Source organism: Ochotona princeps, chromosome 5 (assembly GCF_030435755.1).
Source record: "Ochotona princeps isolate mOchPri1 chromosome 5, mOchPri1.hap1, whole genome shotgun sequence".
Classification (NCBI taxonomy): domain Eukaryota; kingdom Metazoa; phylum Chordata; class Mammalia; order Lagomorpha; family Ochotonidae; genus Ochotona; species Ochotona princeps.
The window spans coordinates 104,707,385-104,730,187 of NC_080836.1; positions in this window are offsets into that span (position 1 = coordinate 104,707,385).

Below are 22,803 nucleotides of genomic sequence, written 5' to 3' on the forward strand. Positions count from 1 at the left end.
AAAGCGGAAACCACTCACGACTTTCCTCACGTCCCAGTACCCAAGGATGAGGAACTGCCTCCTCATATCAACCCAGAGTCTCCATGTGTACATATTCCAAGGGTTCTGTCGAAGTGGTTGGAATAGTTCTGAAATACTGCCAATTTCACCGACCCAAGGATGATGTCACCCTGCCAATGTCCATTGCTCCATTCACTGAGATTTTTGTTGTCATCGTTTGTTTGGGGTAGTTGTCTACTTAGGGCTGTTCTTCTGCTACAGCACCAAATGTACTGCCATATTCTCCTTTTACAACAGGGCCTGTGTCCACTGCTCTACGTTTTTCATTAAGTAGGACATTTTCTTGCAGGCAAATTCAAGGACCCAGGCCAGCAAACCCAAGTCTCACCGGAACCCCCACCCCTGGGGCTCACAAACACAGTACCCACCTAGCAGGCAGGCCCCAGGACCTGGGCCAGGTGACCCGAGTCCTGCCCGATCCCCGACCCCTGTAGCTCATGAACCTGATACCCACCTAAAAAGCAGTCCCCAGGATCTAGGCCAGGTGACCCAAGCCCCATGGGTTCCCCCTTCCCCAGGGCTCAGGAACCTGGCCCCCACCACGCAGGTGGACCCCAAGACCTGAGCCTAAATACCCAAGCCCTGTCAGATCCCCCGTCCCTGGGACTTAACGTACCCAGCCCCCACTGGCCCAGGCTGGCATGACTTGCCTCACTTCAGCATCCACAGTCTTATTGCTCAGCCTGGCCTAGCCTAGCCTGCCCCTGTTCCAGCTCCTGCTGATGGGTGCTGCAGCCTATCCCAGCCCAGCCTGACTGCTGCCCGGTCCTAATGTGAACTGCCTGCTGTTGCGGCCTGACCTGGCTCCTCCTGCCCCTGCCCTGGTTCTCAGATCTGCCAGTGGGTGTTATGTGCTGGCCCAGACTGGTCTGTTACCAGACCTGAGCCACATGTATGACGATGAGTACTGTAGCCTGGCATTGTCTGGGCTGCTCCTTGCTTTGCTTCTTGCTTTTCCAACAAAAATAAACAAATATTTAAAGAGAGAGGGAAAAAAAGGGAAGGGAAAGAAGGGCTCAAAGTGCAGATTCTCTCCAAGGCTCAGGGTCTTGCTTCCCCAGCGGCAACAGTGCCAGGACACCAGCCATCCACCTGAGCCCTGGCGCGGGCCGTTTCCCTTAATGAGATGTCCCAGCAACCAAGGGCTGTGTGTTTCCCAGGGACCAGCAATGGGGCAGAATGATGCATCTGGCCCGAAAATCCATCCAGCACAGGTGGCCAAGGAGCAAAGGGCCGGGCTGGGCTGGGTCGGGGAGACCAGGACTGCCTGGGACTACCATGCTACAGGACAGCACTTCTGAGTCATCTGCTGTGTGGGCTCCAAGTACCCACGCCCGTGTGCACAGGTCCCAAGGCCAGGTACCAGGCGCCGGCCCACCTGGAATTCCTTCTGGTCTACTCAGCCATCACCCCAGGGAGCCCTTCCCTGCCAGCTTGAATTAGCATTCCACCTCCTCCACTAATGCTCCACCCCCTCTGCTTTATTTGTGTTTCAGCCTTGCTGCCGCCCAGCAGCCCCTTAGCTGCCTGCTTGGAGACCGGCCCAGCTCTGCTGGAGAAGCGGGGGCTGTCACCCCCAGCTACTCCCTATGTCAGTGACTGTTTGCTAGGCTCCGGCAGGACCAGAGCTTTGGTCTATCCCTCTCTCTGCTGATTCCTCAATGCTGAAGACAGTGCCTGGCTCTTGGCAGGTGCCCAAGAAGTATGTGTGAAATAAAGGAATGAGTATTCTAGCTCTCCCACGGGGGCCCAGCCCTGCGATCTGCCACCTGGGGTGTGACTGCTGCCCAGAGTGCAGGCAGGGCCTCATTCTCCCTTGCTGTACCAGACTGAGCGGAGAGGAAGCGGCAGGGCTGGCCATGGCAGGCCCCTCTGGTGTTTCTGCATAGCGTTCAGTGTAGGACTGCTGGGATCCAACTGTGCACCTGCCCTGGGAACGCAGCAGCAGGCAGGTGGGGGATGTACTGTGAGCCACTGAAGCTATCTGCAAGTCAGGGGACTGCAGGAAGTGGAGCCACACGCCTCGCTTCTTTGTCCTCACCAGCCAGGCCAGCTGGCACCACACAGACAGCACAGCTCCTATGAAGGGCCATAGCTGGCTCATCACGAAATTGCTTGCATAGGGGTCAGCAGGGAGATAAAACCATGGCCTGTAGTGCCAACATCCCATATGGGCACCAGTCCTAGCTGCTCCACTTCTGGGGCTGCTCCCTGCTAATGGCGTGGGAAAGCAGCAGAGGGGGACCCATGTTCTTGGGTTCTTGCACCCAAGCGGGAGACCCAGAAGAAATTCTTGGCTCTGGATTGGCTCAACTCCGGTCTTTGCAGTCATTTAGGGAGTGAACCAGCAGTTAGAATATCTCCCTCTCTGTCTCTCCTTCTCTCTCTAAATCTACCTTTCAAATGAAAATAAATGAATCTCTTTTAAAAACAAATGCTTGCATAGAGCGGAATTGAGAAGGATAGGTTTAACCGCCCCATTCTAACACCTGAAACTCCAGATCTGGAACCCTCAGATCCCAACACAGCTGCTGCCAAGCCCCCTCGGATGAGTATCACCAGGGCATCATGGGATCTCTGCTCCCGCCTGGAGGCGTGCAGCTTGGCTGACACTCAGGGCCAGTGCCAGCTTCCTGCGGTGCGGTCTGCACAGGCTCATAGAGTCCCATGACCGGAAGCCCATAGCTATTTGCAGAGCTGTTGTCACCTTGAAGTGTTCAGTGACCTCTTAAGGGCTTACGTGTGTGTGTCATTTCCTTAGTCAGTTTTTCCTAAAGTTCTAAAACAACTTCTTACCAACAGTGTGTGTACCTGGTTCCCCCATTTCTTTCCTCTCAGTCACTGGAGACAGGGATGCCACCTGCTCAGACTCCTAGTACCAGCAGGGCCTATGTGGCCAGGCTCAGCCAGACAACACAACCAGTGAGGGAGCCTGTGTGAACGGCCCCCTGGATGTGCGGGGTCTTGAGCAACAGGCCTTCGCACGTGGGCATGTGGTCTCCAGGAGGGAGCTCCTTGTTTGGCGGCTGGAAGGTCAGGAAATAGGCAGGCAGGCAGGGAGCCTCACACCCAGCACCTCCTCTATCCCAGGGATTCATTAAGTCTGCACTGAGGAGCCACTCCAGATTCCCTTATAGGCGCTGGTTTGAGTCCTGGCTCTTCCACTTCTGAGCCACTTCCTTGCTAATGTGCCTTGGAAAGTAGCGGAAGATGGACCAAGTGTTTGGGTCCCTATGCCCACATGGGAGATCCAGAAGAAGCTCCTGGCTCCCTGATTTCAGCCTGGTCCAGCCCCAGCCATAGCAGCTATTTGGGAAATGAACCAGCAGATAGAAGATGTCTCTCTCTTTCTCTGTAACTCTTTCAACTAAATAAAATCAATATTTTTCAAAAATACGTGCTGAGCATGCAAATGCTACTTGCAAGACACACTGCTTTGTTGCATTGAGTGCAAGGACAAAACGTTGATGATCCACATAGCCTTGGGCGGAAGTGCTTGAACATCAGTCTTTCATTCAACAACTTTCTACCAAGCCCTTTCACAGGACCAGGCCAGGTTAGAGGCTGGGGCGGTCCGCCAGGCCTGGCCCAGCAGCGGTTTTTGCTGGGCTAATGCAGTGGCCGCAGTGCAATGGTACAGGGGATGTGCCACAGTGCAGGTCAAAGAGGAATGGATTTTCGAGTGGGGCCTGTCGTGGAGAGGCTCAGACCCGCCAAGCCTCTGTCGCTCAGCACAGGGGTTCACACGTCCAGAAACCCAGGCTCCCCAGAAATGCTTGTCCGAAGCAACAGAGAAATCACTGGGGAAACCCACTTGGGCAGACAGCCAGCTCTTCCGCAGGCGGACTGGAAGGAGGCAGGGCCTTTCCTGAAAGCTATCGATTTCCACCGAGAGTGAACTTGCAGCCATTGCATTAGCCAAGGCGAAGGACTCCTCCCATACAGATGCTTTTAAGAAGTGCTGTGTTCTTATCCGGCTTTCTGGGCTAAGGACCAGAGGAGGCACAGAGAAAAAAACAATAGAGATTGGGAGACCAGATGGCTCAGCACTCTGCTGCTTCCTGATGCCACACAGGGCAGGAATGATCTCCGTTTCTCCCTGCAGGGAACCCAGCCAGCATCTGACTTCCCAGCCGCTGTATGTGACGGTCCCTGCTCAGCCGTGTCTGACCGGACACCCAGCGCCCTGCACAAGCCACATGATCTGTCATTTCCGGGGAGCCTCGACCCAGAACACCTGGCCCTTGGAGCCCTGCACATAAGGGGTCTTCTGTGACAGGACGATGGTGTCCTAGACAAGCAGATTCCCTTTAGGAATTCTGTCCTGGAAGGCAGCACGTGATATCCACATTCCATATCTGAGTACTTGGTCTCCTTTCCAGCTCTGCTTCCTGGTCATGACCCCGGGGGCCTGCCACCCACATGTGAGATCTGGGCTTGGCTCTTTGCGCCTGGCTTTGGCCCCAGCCTAGTCCTGGCTGTAGCAGCCTTTTGGAGAGTAAACCAATTCTCTCTCTCTGCTTTTCAAGTAAATACAAAGAAATTTATTAAAAGTAAAAAGATCCTATTAAAAAATGGATTCTGGCTCTGCTGGGATGTGGCAGCTCTAACCTTCACACAGGTGTGTTCCCCACCTCCAGGGCAATCAGCTCATTTCCTGTCTGCATTTGTCCAGAGGTCTGTAGGCGACCCACTGGCATCAAACAAATATGACTACAAAGTGGGTGGCTTAAAGCAGCAATAAATCTTCACCGTATCACAGTGTCTGAAGGCAGGGAATTGGCTTGGCTGTCCAGTTCACCTGTGAAGCGAGGTCTGGACTAGGGCTGGAGGGTCTGTGTCCAGTAGTGTTTGCACACAGAGTGGCCAAGGGCCACTGGCCTCCATAGTGTCCCCAGCACACAGCAAGGACAAGTCATCAGAGTCCTGCTGGGGTTCGTGCGGTGGGTGTGGAGGACACGAAGGTGTGAAGAGAACTGTTCCATTGCAGGCAGGGCTGCAAGGAATGTTCCCGCTGCATGGCAGGGCCCGGCGGATGTCTCTACAACCACCTGAGAAGCAGTTCCATCTTCCTTTGCATGGACACTGGACAACCCGGCTGAGAATTCTGTAATCCATTTATGCATTGTTTGCCACTGCAGAGTTGGTTTTACTATCAATCTGAGCTTGGACGTAGATGTTGCTGATGCTGTCTTGCAAAAGGGCCTTTCACAATTCCTGCTGTCTCTGTCTCTGCTGCCCCCATTGACCAGCCTTGATCTTTAGGACCCTCCTTCTGTGATGCCTTTCCTCCCTTAACTGATTCAAGACTAAGTTGTAGAATGAGGATTGTAGTAGGAATGTGTTACTGGTTGATATGTGCCGTCTATTGAGAACGTCCTGACCACAGGGTCAGGATGGATAACATCCTGCTTTAAGGAGAAACAAAAAGCAGAGTTACCCTTGGAAACACCCACATGACCATGACTGTAAAAGGTCTGTGCCAGAGCTTGTGACTGCTTCTGCATAAATAAAACGGGCAGCTTTCTTGTGTTGTCCATTATGATCATGAAATCCTAGTGGTCTGTTTCTTTTATTTTGGCGCCTGCTCCACACACCCTTCTCCAGCCCCGAACTCAGCTGGAGCTGGCCTCCGGCAGAGTCCAGCCATGGCAAAGCAGTGAGGTCTTCGTCTTGCTCCCCTGGGGGACTTGGAGCTACACAACTTCAATTCAGCACATGTGAAGCTGTGCCAGGCACACCTAGATGGGTTCCCCGGACACAGGGAGAAACGTTCAAGGGCAAGTAGGGATGTCAGGAGGTCAGAGGTGGCTGGAGTCAGACCAGTTCCATTCTTGATAATGGTGGTTTTATGCTGGTTGAGGGACTCTGGCAGCCAGTGGGTGTCGCACCACAGTTTTGTCCACAAAGCCACAAAGGCCTGTGTTTGTAGCCACTGAATGTCCTGGCCAGGGCTGCCATGATGGCAGGAATTTTCCAGACATGCCCGCTTGTCTACAGGTGGCACAGTGGACAGACTGGCGTGGGTGGTGGCAGTGGGAAGCTGCAGCCTGCACAGAACTGTGGGAACCCCAGGTGGGGACCAAGAGAAACAGCACCTCTACTCTGGGAGCCCCAGGTGGAAGCAGAGACAGACAGCACCTGCTTCAGCACCTGCCAGGCTCATCTCTGCTGCTTCTGCTCACTGGCCTGCACGTGGCAACCTGACCAAGAACCCTGCAGCTGCTGGGTCTGCTCAGGCTCAGGCAGCTTCCTGGGTAGAGCTGGCAAGCGAGGTTTATGCCCTCCATAACCAGATCCTCAGCCACAGGCCATCCACATCAAAAAGGAACACTCCTCTAGCCTGGCCTGGCCCCATACCCAGATATGGGGTCTGCCACATCTTCACCCTTTCCCCACCTCCAGCAGCCACGGGCCTCTACTGCTGCCTCTCTTACCCCTCCCCAGCCCCCCAACCTCACCTGAGGCTGTGCAGTCATGCAAGCCACCTGTCTCAGGAAAACCCGACAGATGAGAGCTGGCTGTCAGTGAAGGCAAGGTATAAGAGACAGCAAAGAAAGAAGTGGGCAAATCCAGGATTACACGGTGTAGACAGATGCCTGGTCTTGGAAGCCTGCTGGCTGCTGGATCCCGGCCCTTAAAAGCAGGAGAGGGGATTGCAGGGAGAACAGGTGCACTGCATCTACCAGGGCTCACCAGATCCTGTCAGGAGTACAGATGCTCTGACCCGAGGAGAGCCAACCAGGGGTCACTTGCTGACTTTGTTGAGTTCCTAGGACAGAGGTACAGAACCTTGATCTTGCCAAGAGTCATCAGCATACTTTACCCACACCATTCACAGGCCACTTAAAGTTGGCCTGGGCCTGGTACAATGGCTTAGTGGTTAAGGTCCTCACCTTGCATGCGCCAGGATCCCATGTTGTCACAGATTCTGGTCCCAGCGGCCCTGCTTCCCATCCAGCTCCCTGCCTGTGGCCTAGGAAGGCAGTCGAGGATGGCCCATGGCCTTGGGACCCTGTACCTGCGTAGGAGACCTGGTGGAGGCTCCTGGCTTCGGATTAGCTCAGCTCTGGCCATTGTGGTCACTTGGGGAGTGAACCATCAGACAGAGGATCTTCCTCTCTGTCTCTCCTCCTCTCTGTATATCTGACTTCGCAATGAAAATAAATGGATCTTTTAAAAAAAAAGTTGGCCTGCTCTAAATGTGTTGAGTACCACCTGGTATGGCCTTGACTGGATGGTGGCAGGCCTCCACCGTCCCTGTCCATTGTAGGGTTCAAGATGACGTAAAGGGACGACACACAGCCCTAGTGGGGCATCTCCCAGATGCTTTTCCTGTCTGCACCTCAGAATCCCATCTCGACTCCAGGCCCATGAGGACCTTTGACCTGCCCACCTGCCCCTCTGTTCCACTCAGGGGACATCCTGTCTGTTGTGCTCCTGTTAGCAATATCCCCTCCTTATCAGAGCCTGGTCAGCTGGGAAAACCAACAAGGACAAGCAGAGCTGGAGAGCACTGGGCCTGGCACTACCTGAGAGCAATAAAGCCCAGGTGTACTGAACAGTGCACCAGAGCAAAACACGCACTAACACCCCTGGGTAAGGCAGCCCCTGACTCCCTCGGAGGCCACTGGCCCTGGGTGCCTGGGCTGCCACGTTCCTGATGCTGGCACCCAATGGTGTAGCTGGAGAAGTGTCTACTCTGGGCCACACCACTAACTATGCATAGCCTTTTTTTCCGCAGCGGTTGAGCTGGGCACACGGGCAGCCAGCTGGAGCCAGGTAGGACAGTAGCGTCTATCTCCCACCTGCACCAGGACCAAGAGCTTTAGTCTTCTTTCCTTCTTCCGACTTGGGTGAGAGGCACCTTTGGGGCTTTCCAGCCGTCCCGCCCAGGTGGCCAGCAGCAGTGCTGGTGTCTTCTCCCTGGCTCACTGTCCATTTGCATCTCTTTGGTGACTTTCCTCTTCATGGCCCTGACTAATGGGTACTTGGTTGTCACCTGTCTTTTTGATTTACCTGCCACCAAGACTCCAGATAGTTGCTCTGTTCTTATGCAAAAAAAAAAAAAAAAAAAAAAAAAAAAAAAATCATAGCATTCCCATTCTTCAGAAGTTTGTGCTATTGCTGTTGGCTTTGTTTTTATAACTGTGTGCAGGAACACAGGCGTAATTGCAGGTTGGCGTCTAGCGGTGAAGAGCACAACCCCAAGCCATCCTGGCTCCTTAATGGAGTCTAATGAGGAGGAGTTGGAGGTACATGTCCACACAGCACACTCCAGACAGAAAAACCCAGCCAGGCTGGCTCTCCAGGCACCTGCAGTCTGGGTGGGCACACAGGTGAGCAGAGCAGCCATGAGGACCCAGAAGGCCCCAGGGAAGGGCTAGAGGAGACTTCCCAGGGCCTGGGAGAGGAACCTGGGAGGAAGACATCAGGTCTACCAGGTGTCTGCAGTGAGACAAGCCTCAAGTAGCACCAACCAGCAATGGGCTTGAGTGCAAGGCAGGGTCACGCAGTGGGTCCGAGTGGGTCGCAAAGGCCCACCCTCAACCATCCAAAGCAAGAGGTCTGAGGAGGGCCCAATCACCTGTATTTCTGCCAAGTGCCAGATGGTGTGAATGCTGCCATCTGAGATCCCTGGTGCCGAGGCAGAGCATCAGAGTCCACACAACCTTGAGAGCAGGGCAACCTTGAGCAATATTTTCTTCCCAGTCCTCCCCGCATCCATTTCCTGAAAGGGGACGTGGGCGTGGTAACCCTAAGGACTGCATGGGGTTGGCATGAGGGTCAGGCGAGGCCTACACAGAAAGCCCTGGGCGCAGAGCCAAGTACACAGGGGCCCTTGGGACATGGCGTCATTCCAGCGTTGTCATGGCCATTCCTGAGGGCCAGTGGAGCGTCCCTCACAGCCACAGGGGAGCAGCAGGAAGGAGGGTACTTGCTGGAGGCTGAGAGGGTAGCAGGGTAGAGGACACATGTAAATCCAAGTTTGTAAGTGAGTGGGTGGAGAAAGGTGACCAGGCTGCACACCTGGAGCAGGTGACTGGCACTGCCAAGGGCCACATGTTTACAGAGCCTTTGAACCAGGGCTGGGGCAGGTCCTTTCACTCTGAATCTGTGGATGCCACAAGGATTTCTGATGACCGTGTCCCACACAACATGACCCAAGCACACCCTGATCCCTCCTTACCGTCAGCCTGCCCTCTTGGCAAGTGCCCATCAAGGCTCTGCCAGACTGTAGGCCAATGGAGTCTTCTCTACCTGCCCCCACTTCCCTTTCTCCTCCTGGTCCCCATCCAAGTACTAACCAGGTTCAACCCCTTAGCTTCTTCAGGATGGTATATCTATAACCTCTCTCTCTCACACACCACTTTTCTCTCTGCTTCCCCTTAAGCCATCTCTCAGCAGACGCTACAAACCCAGCCTTCACCATACAGCCAGAACTCGCCCATTTCTGCATCTGCTCCCTGTGGGCATCCCTGGTGTGTTCCCTTCAGCTCTTGCCTGCATCACTTGCAGTCTTCTCCCTGTGGGCAGCCACTGCCTGGGAGTCCAGCTGTGATGCTGTGCTGCTTCAAGCCTCCGTGACTCCACCTAATCACACTCTTCAGCCCCTGTCATTGGCAGAGCCTAGCTGAGTGCATGTCCTCCCCCTTGCCCTGCTATGCTGCAAGAGCCCCTACCACGGTTCCAGATCTACAGCTCCATGCACTCACCACAGGGCCTTTGTATCTGCTGAGCCCTCTTTCCACAGGTGCACTGACTCTCAGACATCAATCCTTCCCCTAACCTGAAACCTTTCCTGAGTACCACACCTAAGGATGCACCTGTTCCCTGACTGGCATTCTGTCCTCCTGCCTCAGCAACATCCCTATTGTCAGATGTTGGGCTAACCCTCAGCCATGGAGCAGAGTCTGTCAGCCACCATCAGCCATGGTCTATCTTCACCAAACATGTCCCCAAGAGGCAGAGCAGACCCCACCCCAGTGAGTGGCCCCCAGCCCAGCGGGGCCTGCCCCTGCCCACAGCAGCACTACTCAGCCTGAGCCAGGTTCACCAAAGGCAGCAGGTTTTCTATAAGTTTTGCATCTCTGGGGAACAAGAATTGCCTGCCAGTATTTCCAGCACAGCCTGGGTGAGAGTTGAATGCCACCCTCTGGGGTCTGTGCAGAAGAGGAACGAATGTAGAATGCAGGGCATGATTCATTTATTTTTCTCTCCACTTTCGTGGCTTCCAGAGAAATCCCCTCTGACAGTTTCATGACTCGGGACCAGTCCCCAAGTTCTTTTCTTCAGGCAGGTCCAACATCAGGGAAAATGAAGGCAATGTCAGGAAGAGTGGCCTGTGTCTACGTGACCAAACACTCCAGGTACAAAAGCCGCAGGCGGAGCCAGCTGATAACATATGCCACTCTGCGCCCTGGGTGACAGGTGGCCTTGCTAGCCATGTGCATAAAGCTCATGTTCAGAAGTCACCCTCACCAAATAGTCACAGCAAAACACCATTCAGACAGATGATCACGTCTCAGAACCACAGCGTAATTAAACAGAAGAATAAAAAACACGTAACGAGAGTACCTCAAAATGTTGGTGGAAAATGTTACTAGATAAGATCTTCCAGCTGCAAAATATTCTTCAAATCCATGTGTATTGAGTCTGCTTTTCACTGCTTTAACAAAATATCTGAAAGGGTCTTCTTGGGGCAAGAAGGCGGGTTGGGAAGGCATTCCAGTGCATGGTTTGGAAGTTAAGGTTCAGAATTGGGAGGCCCCAGGATCTGGTGCTAGTCCTGTCCAACCCACCACACCATGCATACAAGGGTCATCGGCAAGCTCACAGAGAAAGAATGCTATGGAAAAAACATCGATGATTTCAAAGAAATCATTGCTCCGGAGGCCAGTGCCATGGTGTAGCACATTAACGTCTACCTGTTGGTGCTGACATACCACATGGCTGCCAGTTCGCGTCCCAGCGGCTCCACTTCCTGATGCAGCTCCCTAATGATGGCCTGGGAGAGCAACAGAGAAGGCCTCCTGGACCCACATGGGCGGACTGGAAGAAACACCTGGTTACTGGCTTCAGACTGCCCCCAGCTCCAGCTAGTGCAGCAATTTGGAGAAAACCAGTGGATGAACTATCTTTCTCTCTCTCTCTCTCTCTCCTTTCTCTGTAATTTTACCTTCCAAATTTACAATAAATCTTTTAAAATAATTGTTGCACCAAACAAAATTATCTTCCAATTCAATTCTTATACCGACTGTGAAGGACTCCTACATGTTTATAAAACTTTCAAAGGTAAACAGGTAGAAGTTGGAAAAACCGTGACAACAGACTTTTTTCATTTATTTATTTTTGTTTTTATTTTAAAATCAGAGAGAGAAAGAGCTTGCATTCACTGGCCTCCTCCTTCAAATGCCTGCAACAGCCAGGACTGGGCCAGGAGCTCAATCCAGGTTGCTCACACAGCAGCATGAAGCCGTCTCCGCTGCCTCCTCGGGTGCAGCGTGTGCAGGAAGCTGGGGTCAGGACACAGCAGCATGAAGCCGTCTCCGCTGCCTCCTCGGGTGCAGCGTGTGCAGGAAGCTGGGGTCAGGAGCTGCAGCTAGGAATCCAGGGAGCCCAGGCCACTGGTGTGGAACGCAGGCGCCCAAAGCAGTGACTTGACATCTGTCTGCATCGCAGGTGGTGCCAGCTTGGTCAGTCCATGCCTTCTTACAGCCTGGGCCACACCGCTGAATAGGAGTCTTAGCACCCACAGCCCTCCACAGTGGGTCCAACTATACCTCCTCAGAGACATGCCTGGGATCTATCGGCATGACCTTGCTTGCCAGCAAGGCCTTACAGATGCAATCAAGTCAGGGCCTCCAGCTGGGTTCAGCTGGGTTTAGGGTGAACTCACAAGCCAATGCCAGGGTCCTTAAGCAAAAGGAGAGGGAGGCTTCAGGCACATAGGTAGAGGGGAGATGTAGAAGAGAGCTGAACTGGATGGCAGGAATGACGTCTCTGCTGGAGAGGAAGGTGCGGGATGGCGGCCACTGGGGGCTGGCCAGGGGCAGGGGTGGGGAGAACCCCCCTTGGAGCAGTGCGAGCTGGAGACCCCAGTGGAACACTGGGGACAGAGCTTCCCACAGAGCAAGAACGAGGCATGCAAAAGTCCTGGGGCAGGTTGAAATCACACAAGCAAGAGATCAGAAGAGAGCCTGCCTGACTGAGAGGCAGCTTGCAAAGTGGAGGAGCAAGATGCATTTGACAGAGAGAGAAGAAAAAATAGCCCAGGGACAGGCTTGCAGTGTGGGAAGGCAGAGGCGGATCCAAGCAGGGGGAATGTGTTGATCTGAGAAACAATGAGGCAGCACAATGAAGATGGCATGCAACAGGTGCACCGAGAACGGCAGAGGCGGATCCAGCAGCCTGTCAATCAAGCACCCCCATGTCCACCCCTGCTGGCGACTCTGATCTCCTGCCCTTGAACTCATCTTTCCTTGCCACAAGGACAAGGACAAGCCTATGTGAGCCTGTGTCTCCCTTGCCCCTGATTTCCTATACTCCAGTGTCTCTGTATAACGAAGCATGGCTTTCTCATCCAACTGTCCCAGCCTTTGTCAGCCTCACCTGTATTGCCCAGCTCCCCATGCAGCCGCATCTCGGCATCTGCAGCTCTATCTGGAAAGACCCCAAGACCCAGCCCGACAAGCCCATCTCCTCCGGGAGCTGCTCTCTCACACCTGTAGCAGGTAGTACAGGTGGGAATACCGTGTCCTGTGGACCCGCCCTCCACCACAGCGGATAGCTCCAAAGCAGGTCCCAGCTCATACGGCTCTTTTCTAGAACTGCTGAAGCCTGGGACAGAGGGAGATACTGGGCAGGGCCTGTCTTGTGCCATGGTCAGCAGGAAGACACCACCACCACCAGGCACTCTCAGCAGCCTCGCTCCCCTCCACGCGGAACAATGGTTCCCCAAGTGACTGATGTGTTGAGGTTGGCAAGAGCCGCAGAAACAGCAGGAGAATGTTCTAGCAGTGTCCACCTGAGGCCCGGCTTTGTGTGGGCTCCCCCAGGATCCTTTCAGCATGTCTCCTGCACCCATGAGCTGGTCTGCACCAAGTGACTGTGCCTGGCAGCCTAGGCCTGTCAATCTTCAGTGTTGATGGCAGAAAAAGGAGTAGTCGGGAGTCTGGAGATGGACAGGAGGGTCAGAACCATGCCTACAGAGAAGACTCAGGCACCTGGGATCCTGGGAGTCCAAGACCCTTAACCCCCAGAAGCTAGACCTCCTTGTTAGCCCATCAGCCAGGAAGGAGCTGCTACCTACACACCTGGGTCAACAAGATGGCACTTATGACCCCTCTTCAACTCTCCTCCCCCAAAAGCAGCAGTGACAGCCAACACTGCCCTCACTCCCAAGCCCACACTGCCCAGGTGCCCACCCTTCCACGGCCGTCACCTGCCCAGGTACACACCCTCCCATGGCCTCCACCTGCCCAGGTGCCCACCCTTCCACGGCCTTCACCTGCCCAGGTGCCCCTCTTCCCATGGCCTCCACCTGCCCAGGTACCCACCCTCTCACGGCCTTCACCTGTCCAGGTGCCCACCCTCTCACAGCTTCACCTGCCCAGGTACCCACCCTCCCATGGCCTCCACCTCCCCAGGTACCCACCCTCTCACGGCCTCCACCTGCCCAGGTACCCACCCTCCCATGGCCTTCACCTGCCCAGGTGCCCACCCTCCCATGGCCTTCACCTGCCCAGGTACCCACCCTCTCACAGCCTTCACCTGCCCAGGTACCCACCCTCCCATGGCCTCCACCTGCACAGGTACCCACCCTCTTACGGCCTTCACCTGCCCAGCTTCTTCTCTATTGCAACCCCAAATGTGTCTGCTTCACCCCCTGCCATGTGACAACCTGACCCTGCCCTTCATCCACCTCAGATCCATGTGGCACACCTGACTCTTCCCTTTCCCCTCCCCAGATGTCTGCCCTCAGTTTCTGGGCATGGCTCGGTCTCCGGAAGCCCTGTAGGCTATACACCTGAACATGCCGCCTTACTGTGAAGTCTGTCCCCACTCACCCCCAGAAGCCCTCCTCAGCCCTAGCTCTAGGAGCCAGGAACCCACTGCTATACCCACACTGTCCATCTGAGTTTCACAAAGGAAACGGATCCAAGGAGTAATCAGCTGAAGGAAAATCCTCAGAAAATAATATTAAGGATTATATTTCAGTGTTACTGATTATTTCATCCAACCAAGAAAGTGGCTAGTCCTACCCAAAGCCAAGTGTTTGCACCCCTGTGTCCCCAGCATCTGAAATGTTGTGAAGAAATGCTGTCAAGCTGTAACTTGGTGTCTTCCCAGTTTCTAGCGAATCGGACCCAACATGCAGGAGCAACAGGCAGCCCTGGGAGTTGCTGATGCAGCTCTACCATGCTATCTATGGTGATGGGACACTGGCAACACAGCGTGCCCAAGGCCAAGGCCAATGAACAGGCTCATACACCTGCAACCCCAACCTAGTCCTTCCCCAAACCAGCAAGCTCGCATCCAATCCCTCACCGCATTCACTCTCATACCCCACACCCCTCTCCACTCTTCTTCCTCATGCTTACCGAGACCTGCTGGCCCCCACGCTGGGGCTTGTCCCACTTCCGTCATTTTTCTTGGCTTCTGTGTATGGCGGAATCATTCCCCTGTTGCTCCTGGGGTTCTTACGGCGTGGCTTTCACAGCTCTGTCATGAGGCTGAACATTTCTCACTGCATGTCTGCCTCCCCTGCCGAGTTTAAGTTCTCAGGGCTGGCTTGGTCTGCATATTCAGCTTCTGTCACCTGTGGTGTCCACCTCGTCCCTGGCCTGAAGGTGGTAACCAATGCCCGCTTGAACCAGTTCAGTGAGGTTTCTCAGGGATGGCCCTTTATGGGAAAAGATTGCCACGCTGTTTCTTTCCTTCAGTCTGTTAGCCATTTAGCACCTCTCAGACTATTTTCACAATTGTGCACTGTTTGTGAAAGAGTATCTTTTGTGTCCACACCATGTTTGAATGATTAATTCTATAAATTTGCTATCAGACGTTTAATGTACTACAAATTTGCTTTGGAATTGAGCTATGTAGTAACTTTTTTTTCCCTTAATTTGGACATAATCACACACTCTTGTTAGACTACAAGGGTTATAAGAAGCTTAAACAATGCAATAAACAGCAAGGCGCTTGCCAAGTTGGTCTTTCCCCTCATGGCTACTGAGCGTGGTCTTCCAGTGCGTCCCACAGCAAGCTGGGAATCTGGGAAAACTAAGAATTGATGGAATTCACCGAGCGTGAGCCTCGGAAAGGTGACGTCACCGTTCCAGGCCTCTGTTTCCGTGACAGCCACAGCATTTACCTTAAGGGCTGCGGTGAGCATACATGGATTCATGTAAGAGCAAAACCTGGGGCTCCTGAGCAGAACAGTGAAAGAGACGGGCCGACGGCGGTGGGGAGAGCCGTGTGAGGCTGACAGCTTCTGGGACAGTGTCAGTGTTAATGAACATGAGAGTGTTAATGAGCGCAGTGGTGTCAGATAGTGATGGTAATGTTGGTAATGGGTGTGTGTTGATAGATGGTGGTGGTGCTGGCAAGGGCAATGTGATGGTGCCGGTGTTGGTAACAGATGATGTTGGTGACAACAGCATTCAATGGTAGTTCCGATGATGGTGGTGGTGTCAGACGGTGATGATAATGGGGACTGGGATGTGTGCTGGTGACAGTGTTGGAATGGAGATGGTGTCGATAGTGTTGGTGAGGACAAGGCTGCTGGTGCTGGTGTCAGCAAGGTGGGTGGTGATGGGAAGACAGCCATGTTGGTGGCATTGATGAGGGTGATAGTTATAGTGCTGGTGTTGCCATGGTGAGTGTGAGATGCGGCAGATTGGCATGATGGAGTGGAGTGCCTTGCTCAAAAGGAAGGTGTTCAGGAGATGGCTTCTGGCTACAGATGAACAAGTGGCCTTGGGGTCCCTGTGTCTACTGAGCTCAGAGGCACAGTGATGGACAGCATCAGAGCTCAAATTCTGCCTGAAGCGGTGCTAGGCAGGCACTGTCATTCCAGGGCCAATTTTCCTGTCCAATAAATTAGCACTTAGTTCAACCAACATCTGGCTTCATGTGTTCCCACTTTGGAAGGCATCACTATCTACTCTCCTCTTGGGCCCAAGTGTAAACACTACTGTGCAATTAGCAGGACGGTGCAGCTCTGCCAGACTCAGCTGCTGTTGAGTTTTGCAAGAAGACAGCTGGCCAGGAAGAAAGCCCCTTCTTCCTTCCCTCCCCACCCCCTTCCCTCACCCCAGAGCAGTACTTTGCAACAATGACTAGAAGGATCTGAATTCAGGCCTAAAATTAGAATTAGCCACATTGAATTCAATCTAGACTTTGGCAAAAGTCACTTTTTGCCCCATAATCAAGCACTGAGAGTAAACAAAGAAGTCACCAAGAGCATGTGACTCACGCTTGGCCAGACCGTGAGGTCTCTGCCTGCATCTGTGAAGCAGAGAGGAACCCGGTCCTCAGCCAGCTGGTTTTTCCCAACCAAATTCCCGCATGGCCACTTAATGATCAGCCATGATTCTTCCTTTCCTCCTCCTCTTCTAACCAGTCCCCTTCGGTCACGTCCAGATTTGTCCCATGGGTGCTGTGTCAGGGCAGGGCTCCAGCAAATCCAGATGGGAAAAACACGCCTGCAGGGGAGGAGATGATTGTGACAAGGGAGGATGACAAGGAGTCCTCGCTGACAGTGCCTAATGCATAGTGATGATGACACCCACCACACAAGGGTCCAAGCAGCAGGGATCTGAATTCAGGGTGTTAGGGTGTAGGCACCAACCCGTTCATTTTCTCTGGGTGAGTCCAATCTCTGCTTGCTCCCTCTTTCAGAGAGAAGAGCATCACTCAAGGACAATGCAGCCCCAAAGCTCTTGAGGTTGTCACTCTACAGTGGTGGCCATGATATAGGTTTCCCTCAGCTGATTGCAGTTCAAATCACGCTGACTCTTTATAGATACAAACAGAAATAAAGTATGCACCCTAATCTCCCATAATTATTTTTTATCTTTTCACCAGTGAATTTTCAGAAGGTTAAGATGTACAGTTTCTTGCTCCAATAGATGCAGGGTGGAGATGTATAGATACACTATTGAGGAAATGGAAATAAATACTCAGTGGTTACAATGACTATTTGAAAAGCCAGGGTAGTAGGGGCCAGCCCCATGACACAGCAAGTTAAGCAGCCTCAAGTAATGCCAAGTGATGATGGTGTGCACTAGTTTGAGGCCTGGCTGCTGCATTTTTGATCCAGCTCTTTGCTAACAGGCCTGGTAAAGCAGCCAATGAAGGCCCAAGTCATTGGGCCCCTGGACCCTTGTGGAAGATCAGAATGGAGTTCTAGGCTCCTGGGTTTGGCCAGTCAAGCCCCATCTGCAACAGCCATAGAAAAGGAAATCTGACTCAGAACAGTGAGGTCTCTGTTCTCCACATCAACCCCAAGACCAAAGCCTGCACAGAACCCCAAAGGGCTGCACAGAACCCCAAAGGCTGCACAGAACCCCAAAGGCTGCACAGAAACCCAAAGGGCTGCAAAGAACCCCAAAGGGCTGCATTGTGATGCTTTGCAGAGGTGACGGCTGCCTCCTGCCATCAGCTGAGGTCCTGGAGATGCTGGGGCCACACAACAGCGACTCCTGGTCCATAGGGCACTGACTTCTGCAGTAAGAGCCTCTACTTAAAATAAGCAAACAAACAAACAAACAAAACCACAACAATGTAGTCAGATAGGAAAGCAAACACTTATTTTGAAAGAGAAAAGCAGCTATAGTAAATTAAAATTGCTAAATAGCCAACAAGCAACACAACCCACAATGACAATATTTTATTGATGAACCTCTTAGACACCATTGTCTGATTTCCTGTTTTTCAGGCTTTTGGCTGAATATGCTATAATACCATTTGCTATACAAAGAACAAAGATAATTTAGCCTCTGTTCTAGTGTGGTTGGAGGAAATGTTTTTTTGTATCAATACTTTATGGAAATTTCCGTATTTGATTGGCAATATCATAGAAGTCTCCAGAAATGTTAGTAAAGTGAGAGGACTTTCTATAAAGTGTACCTCATATATGAATTGGAAGAATTATTTTAAGTCATTTCAGGGTCCCTAGTGTATTAATTTATGTTAAATATTCTTTGAATTGATGAAATTTTTATCCAGCTTGTCACCAGTGTCCTTATTGTTGTGACAGACTATGACTTCATGTATCTTCAGTAAGTCAGAAGCTTGTATTGAATGGGAGAGAGAGTCAGAAGGCCCCCATGGAACTGTAACCTGTCAAGGCCATTTCGGACCAAGAGAAGAACATGCTGTTTACCAAGACAGAGTTTGGTAAAACAGGGTCTCCAGTTTGGTAAAATGTCATCAAGGCATAACAGTGAGAGTTGAACATTGGAAGACAGAACTAAGGAATTATTGGAATAAAGAAAGAATCTGAAAAATGGAGTTCAAAGCTGCCATGTGGCTGAGACAAACTTCCATCCTGTAAGTTAGGTACTATTTTTGGACTCAACCACATGAAAGCAAACATTAAAGTCATTATCATTAAAATCAGGTTAACCAGACTAAGAGTCCTAACCACAGTTAGTAAGCTTGTGGACTGCCCTAAGTACCATTTGCCTCTACATAGAACTGTCTGCCAGCAGCATATGTATATATGCCTGTAAATTAATCCCAACTGGACTTCTCCTTGGAGGATTCCTAAACACCTACAGACTCCCCAGCATCAGCTAATGTGAGGGGAGTGTACACAGGAGAACCCCAAGTATGGAGAGAGACGCTTGTCCTAACTATTGCCATTAGAATGTCTTGGTTGGGCCTGGCATGGTAACTCAAGAGCTAAATCCTCACCTTGCAAGAGTCAGGATCCCATGTAAGCACCAATTTGTGTCCCGGCTGCTCCACTTCCCATCCAACTCCGTGCTTATGGCCTGGGAAAGCAGTAGAGGGTAGCCCAGAACCTTGGTACCCTGCACCCACATGGGAGACCTTGAAGAGGCTCCTGGCTCCTGGCTTCAGATCAGCTCAGCTCCAGCCATTGGGGAGTGAACCAGCAGATGGAAGATCTTTCTCTAACTGTCCTCTCTTTTAATCTGATCTGCCTTTCCAATAAAAGTAAATAGATCTTGAAAAAAAAAAAAGCATTGGTTCAGCAACTTTGAAAATACATCCAACCACATGAACGTAAAGCCAAGTCTTCCTCTAGAACTTTACAAAGGCTCCACACAAGCACAGCTGAGTCTCATTAGTCTCACACCAAAACCATCTCTTAAAATACAAGCATCCCAGTGGCTCTGCTTCTGATTCAGCTTCATGCAACTGCACCTGAGAGAGCAACAGATGCTAAATGGCCAAAGTTCTTGAGCTCTTGCCACGCATCAAGGAGCCTGGCTCCTGGTTCCACCTGGCCCATCCCTGGCTGTTGAAGCTGCTTGGCGAGTGAACAAGCAGATGGAAGATTCTCTCCCTCTGTATTTCTCCCCTCTCTCACTCTCTCCCTTTCAAATAAATAAACACATGGACTCGGTCAGTAGAAACCACCTGAGTCCTGGGAGACCCTTGGATAAGATTGATGGAGGTCATATGAGAGTACTATGTAAGTTATTACGATTGACATGTCATCTGCAAAAAACTAAACAGGAAATCATAATGACCCCATTGACAACAGACAAGAATTAGAGTCATCATTGCCACAAAGAAAGGAATCGATGTGAGAAACAACACAGAGAGAAATATTGGCAAGACCTCATGACTGAATGGAGGGCAAAAAAGAGGTAGGGTGCTAGCTCCTGGGAACTCAGAGAGAGTGCTGAGTTCACCTGCTAGCAGGTTAACATTTACAACATTCACAGCCCATGGTATTCCCGTTAGGACAGCATCAATACCACCCTGCACTGGGAGACGTGTGAGGAGCAAGTTAGTTCTTTCCAAAGCTCACTGATCAGCAGAGGCCAATAAGAAAACTTGGAAGAAACCACATGTGAGGAAGAAGGCAGGCAGACTCAGTATAGATGCAGGCAGGACATCTCTGGGTGAGTCTGGAATCAGGCCTGGTGCTGGGACAGCCAGGGAGTGTGACCACAAGCCAGTCCACTAGACCTCAGAAGTGAGACTCCCAAATACCTTCCTTTGTGCCATATCTGTCTTCCAGGATTTATTAAACTCCAAGCACAGAGATCTATTACAGCCAACATGACATGAAGAATTGATATAAATAATATAAATAAATATCAATAATGTAAATAAATATTAGGGAAACTGGTGTTTGGGTTCCTGTTCTGCTCTCAGTCACCCCTTTCCCTTTTCTCCAGTAGCTGGCTTCATCCTTAGGCTGATTGACTGCACATTAGGAGCCAGTTTCCCACAGGAGATAAGATGCTTCCCATTAGGATATAGATAAGCTCCCTCAGGATACAAGATGTCCTCAGGATGCAAGACGGCTGCCCTCAGGATTCCAGATGACCATCACGAGGATACAAGATGACCTCCCTTGGATGAACAATGACATCTCTCAGGTTACAGGATGACTGCCCTCAAGATACAAGATGGCCTCCTTAGGGATTCAAGAAGACCACCCTCGAAAGACAAGATGACCTCCCTTGGGATACAAGATGACCCCTCATGATACAAGATGGCCGCCCTCAGGATTAAAGATAGCAGCACTCAGGATACAAGATGACCACCTTCAGGATACAAGATGGCCACCTTCAGGATACAAGATGGCCACCATCAGGTTGGAAGATGGCCACCCAAAGGATACAAGTTGGCCTCCATTGGGATACAAGATGGCCTCCTATGGGGAACAAGATGGCTGCCCATGAGATGCAAGATGGCCTCCTCTAAATGGGGTTCCTTGGGATACAAGATGGACACCCTCAGGATACAAGAAGGCCACCCTTGGGATACAAAATGGCAGCATTCAGGATACAAGATGGCCTCCTTCGGGATTCAAGATGGCTGCCCTAGGGATACAAGATGGTCACCCTAGGGGTACAAGATGACCTCCAAGATGGCCTGACTCAGGATAGAAGATGACCACCCTAAGTATACAAGATGGCCACCAAGATGGCCTCCCTCAGAATACAAGAGGACCTTCCATGAGATACAAGATGACTTCCCTCGGGATACCAGATGGCCACTGCCAGGATGGAAGATGGCCACCCAAAGAATACAAGATGGCCTCCATAGGATACAAGATGGCCGTCCTCATGATACAACATGGCCACCCTCAGGATACAAGATAGCAACACTTGGTATACAAGATGGCAACACTCAGGATGCAAGATGGCTGCCCTCGGGATACAAGATGGGCTCCTTTGGGATCAAGAAGGCCTCTCTCAGGATGCAAAATGGCCACCCTCAGAATAAAAGATGACCACCATCAGGATACAAGACGGCCACCCTCGTTTTACAAGATGGCCACCGTTGGGATACAAGATAACCTCCCTCGGGATACACAATGGCCACCCTCGGGATACAAGATGGCCTCCCTCGGGATACAAGATGACCAACAGGAAGACCTCCCACAAGATGCAAGATGACCTCTAACGAGATACAAGATGATCTCCCTCAGGATACAAGATGGCCTCCGGAGAATCAAGATGGCAGAATAGGGTAAGGACATGTTTAAATGGATGGAAAAACATCTAATCAGGATGAAGCAGAGAGGACACATTCCAGGAAATAGGAAAGAATAGAACAACAGCAGAGGGGTACCTGGAGACTGACAGACACAGGAAAGCAGAGGACACAACAGTGTGGTATTGCAGTGACTGATACTCCAGTGGCATTCAGCTAAAGGAGATCTGAACTCCACCAGCAGCCAGAACTCCACCAGAAACCAGGTGGGAAGGGACTTTCACTGGGAACTTGGGAGGTGAGCCCAGACAAAGAACTGTCCATCCTGCTGGTCCATTTGATTTGACCAGGAGCAGAGAAAGAGCAGCAAATCCCAGACAGGCAGTGTGGGAACAGGGTGGATTTCACAGCCCAGTCAGCCCCCTAGAGCCAAATTGGGCGCCATTTTGCTTAAGGAGGCAAAGGCAAGGGAAAGGACTGAGCATACGCTGAGCTGGGAGTGAACTCATTTCTGACTCAGTGAACTGCAGCAATGTGGCATTCTACAGGTTCCACCCAAGACAGGTCTGGGTAGCCCTCAGACCTGATGGCCAGCAGATCCAGAACTCTAGTAGTGGTATGTCAGGTGCCGTATTGTACACTGTGGCAATAGCTTTAGGACTGCAGGAGACAACAGTGAAATGCGCATGTGCTGAGCTCAAGAGAACTCACTGAGCTCCGTGGATTGCACTGGTCCCACAGGAAAATAATACCGACTGTGCCATCATACGAGTCAAAATATGTCCGTCTGGCACCTAGACCTAACGTTCAGCAGGTTCTGGCAAGATTACCACCACCAACAGCATAACTATATAGGACACCTGGTGTCTCTCTAATCCTAGGACCTGTTCCAACCAAAAGTGGGAGAAAGGTTGTACAGACAATGGTGCAGCCTCAGTATGATATCACAAAAGGTGGAGAGTGATGAGCAATGAGCCAGGGCTACGGAGACCAGGGTGGAAATCTAACATAAGAACCCAGACCTGGAACTCACTGGAGGTTGTGGCACAAGTGGCTGCAAGCAAAAAGCTGTGTACCAACTGCAATAAGTAAAAT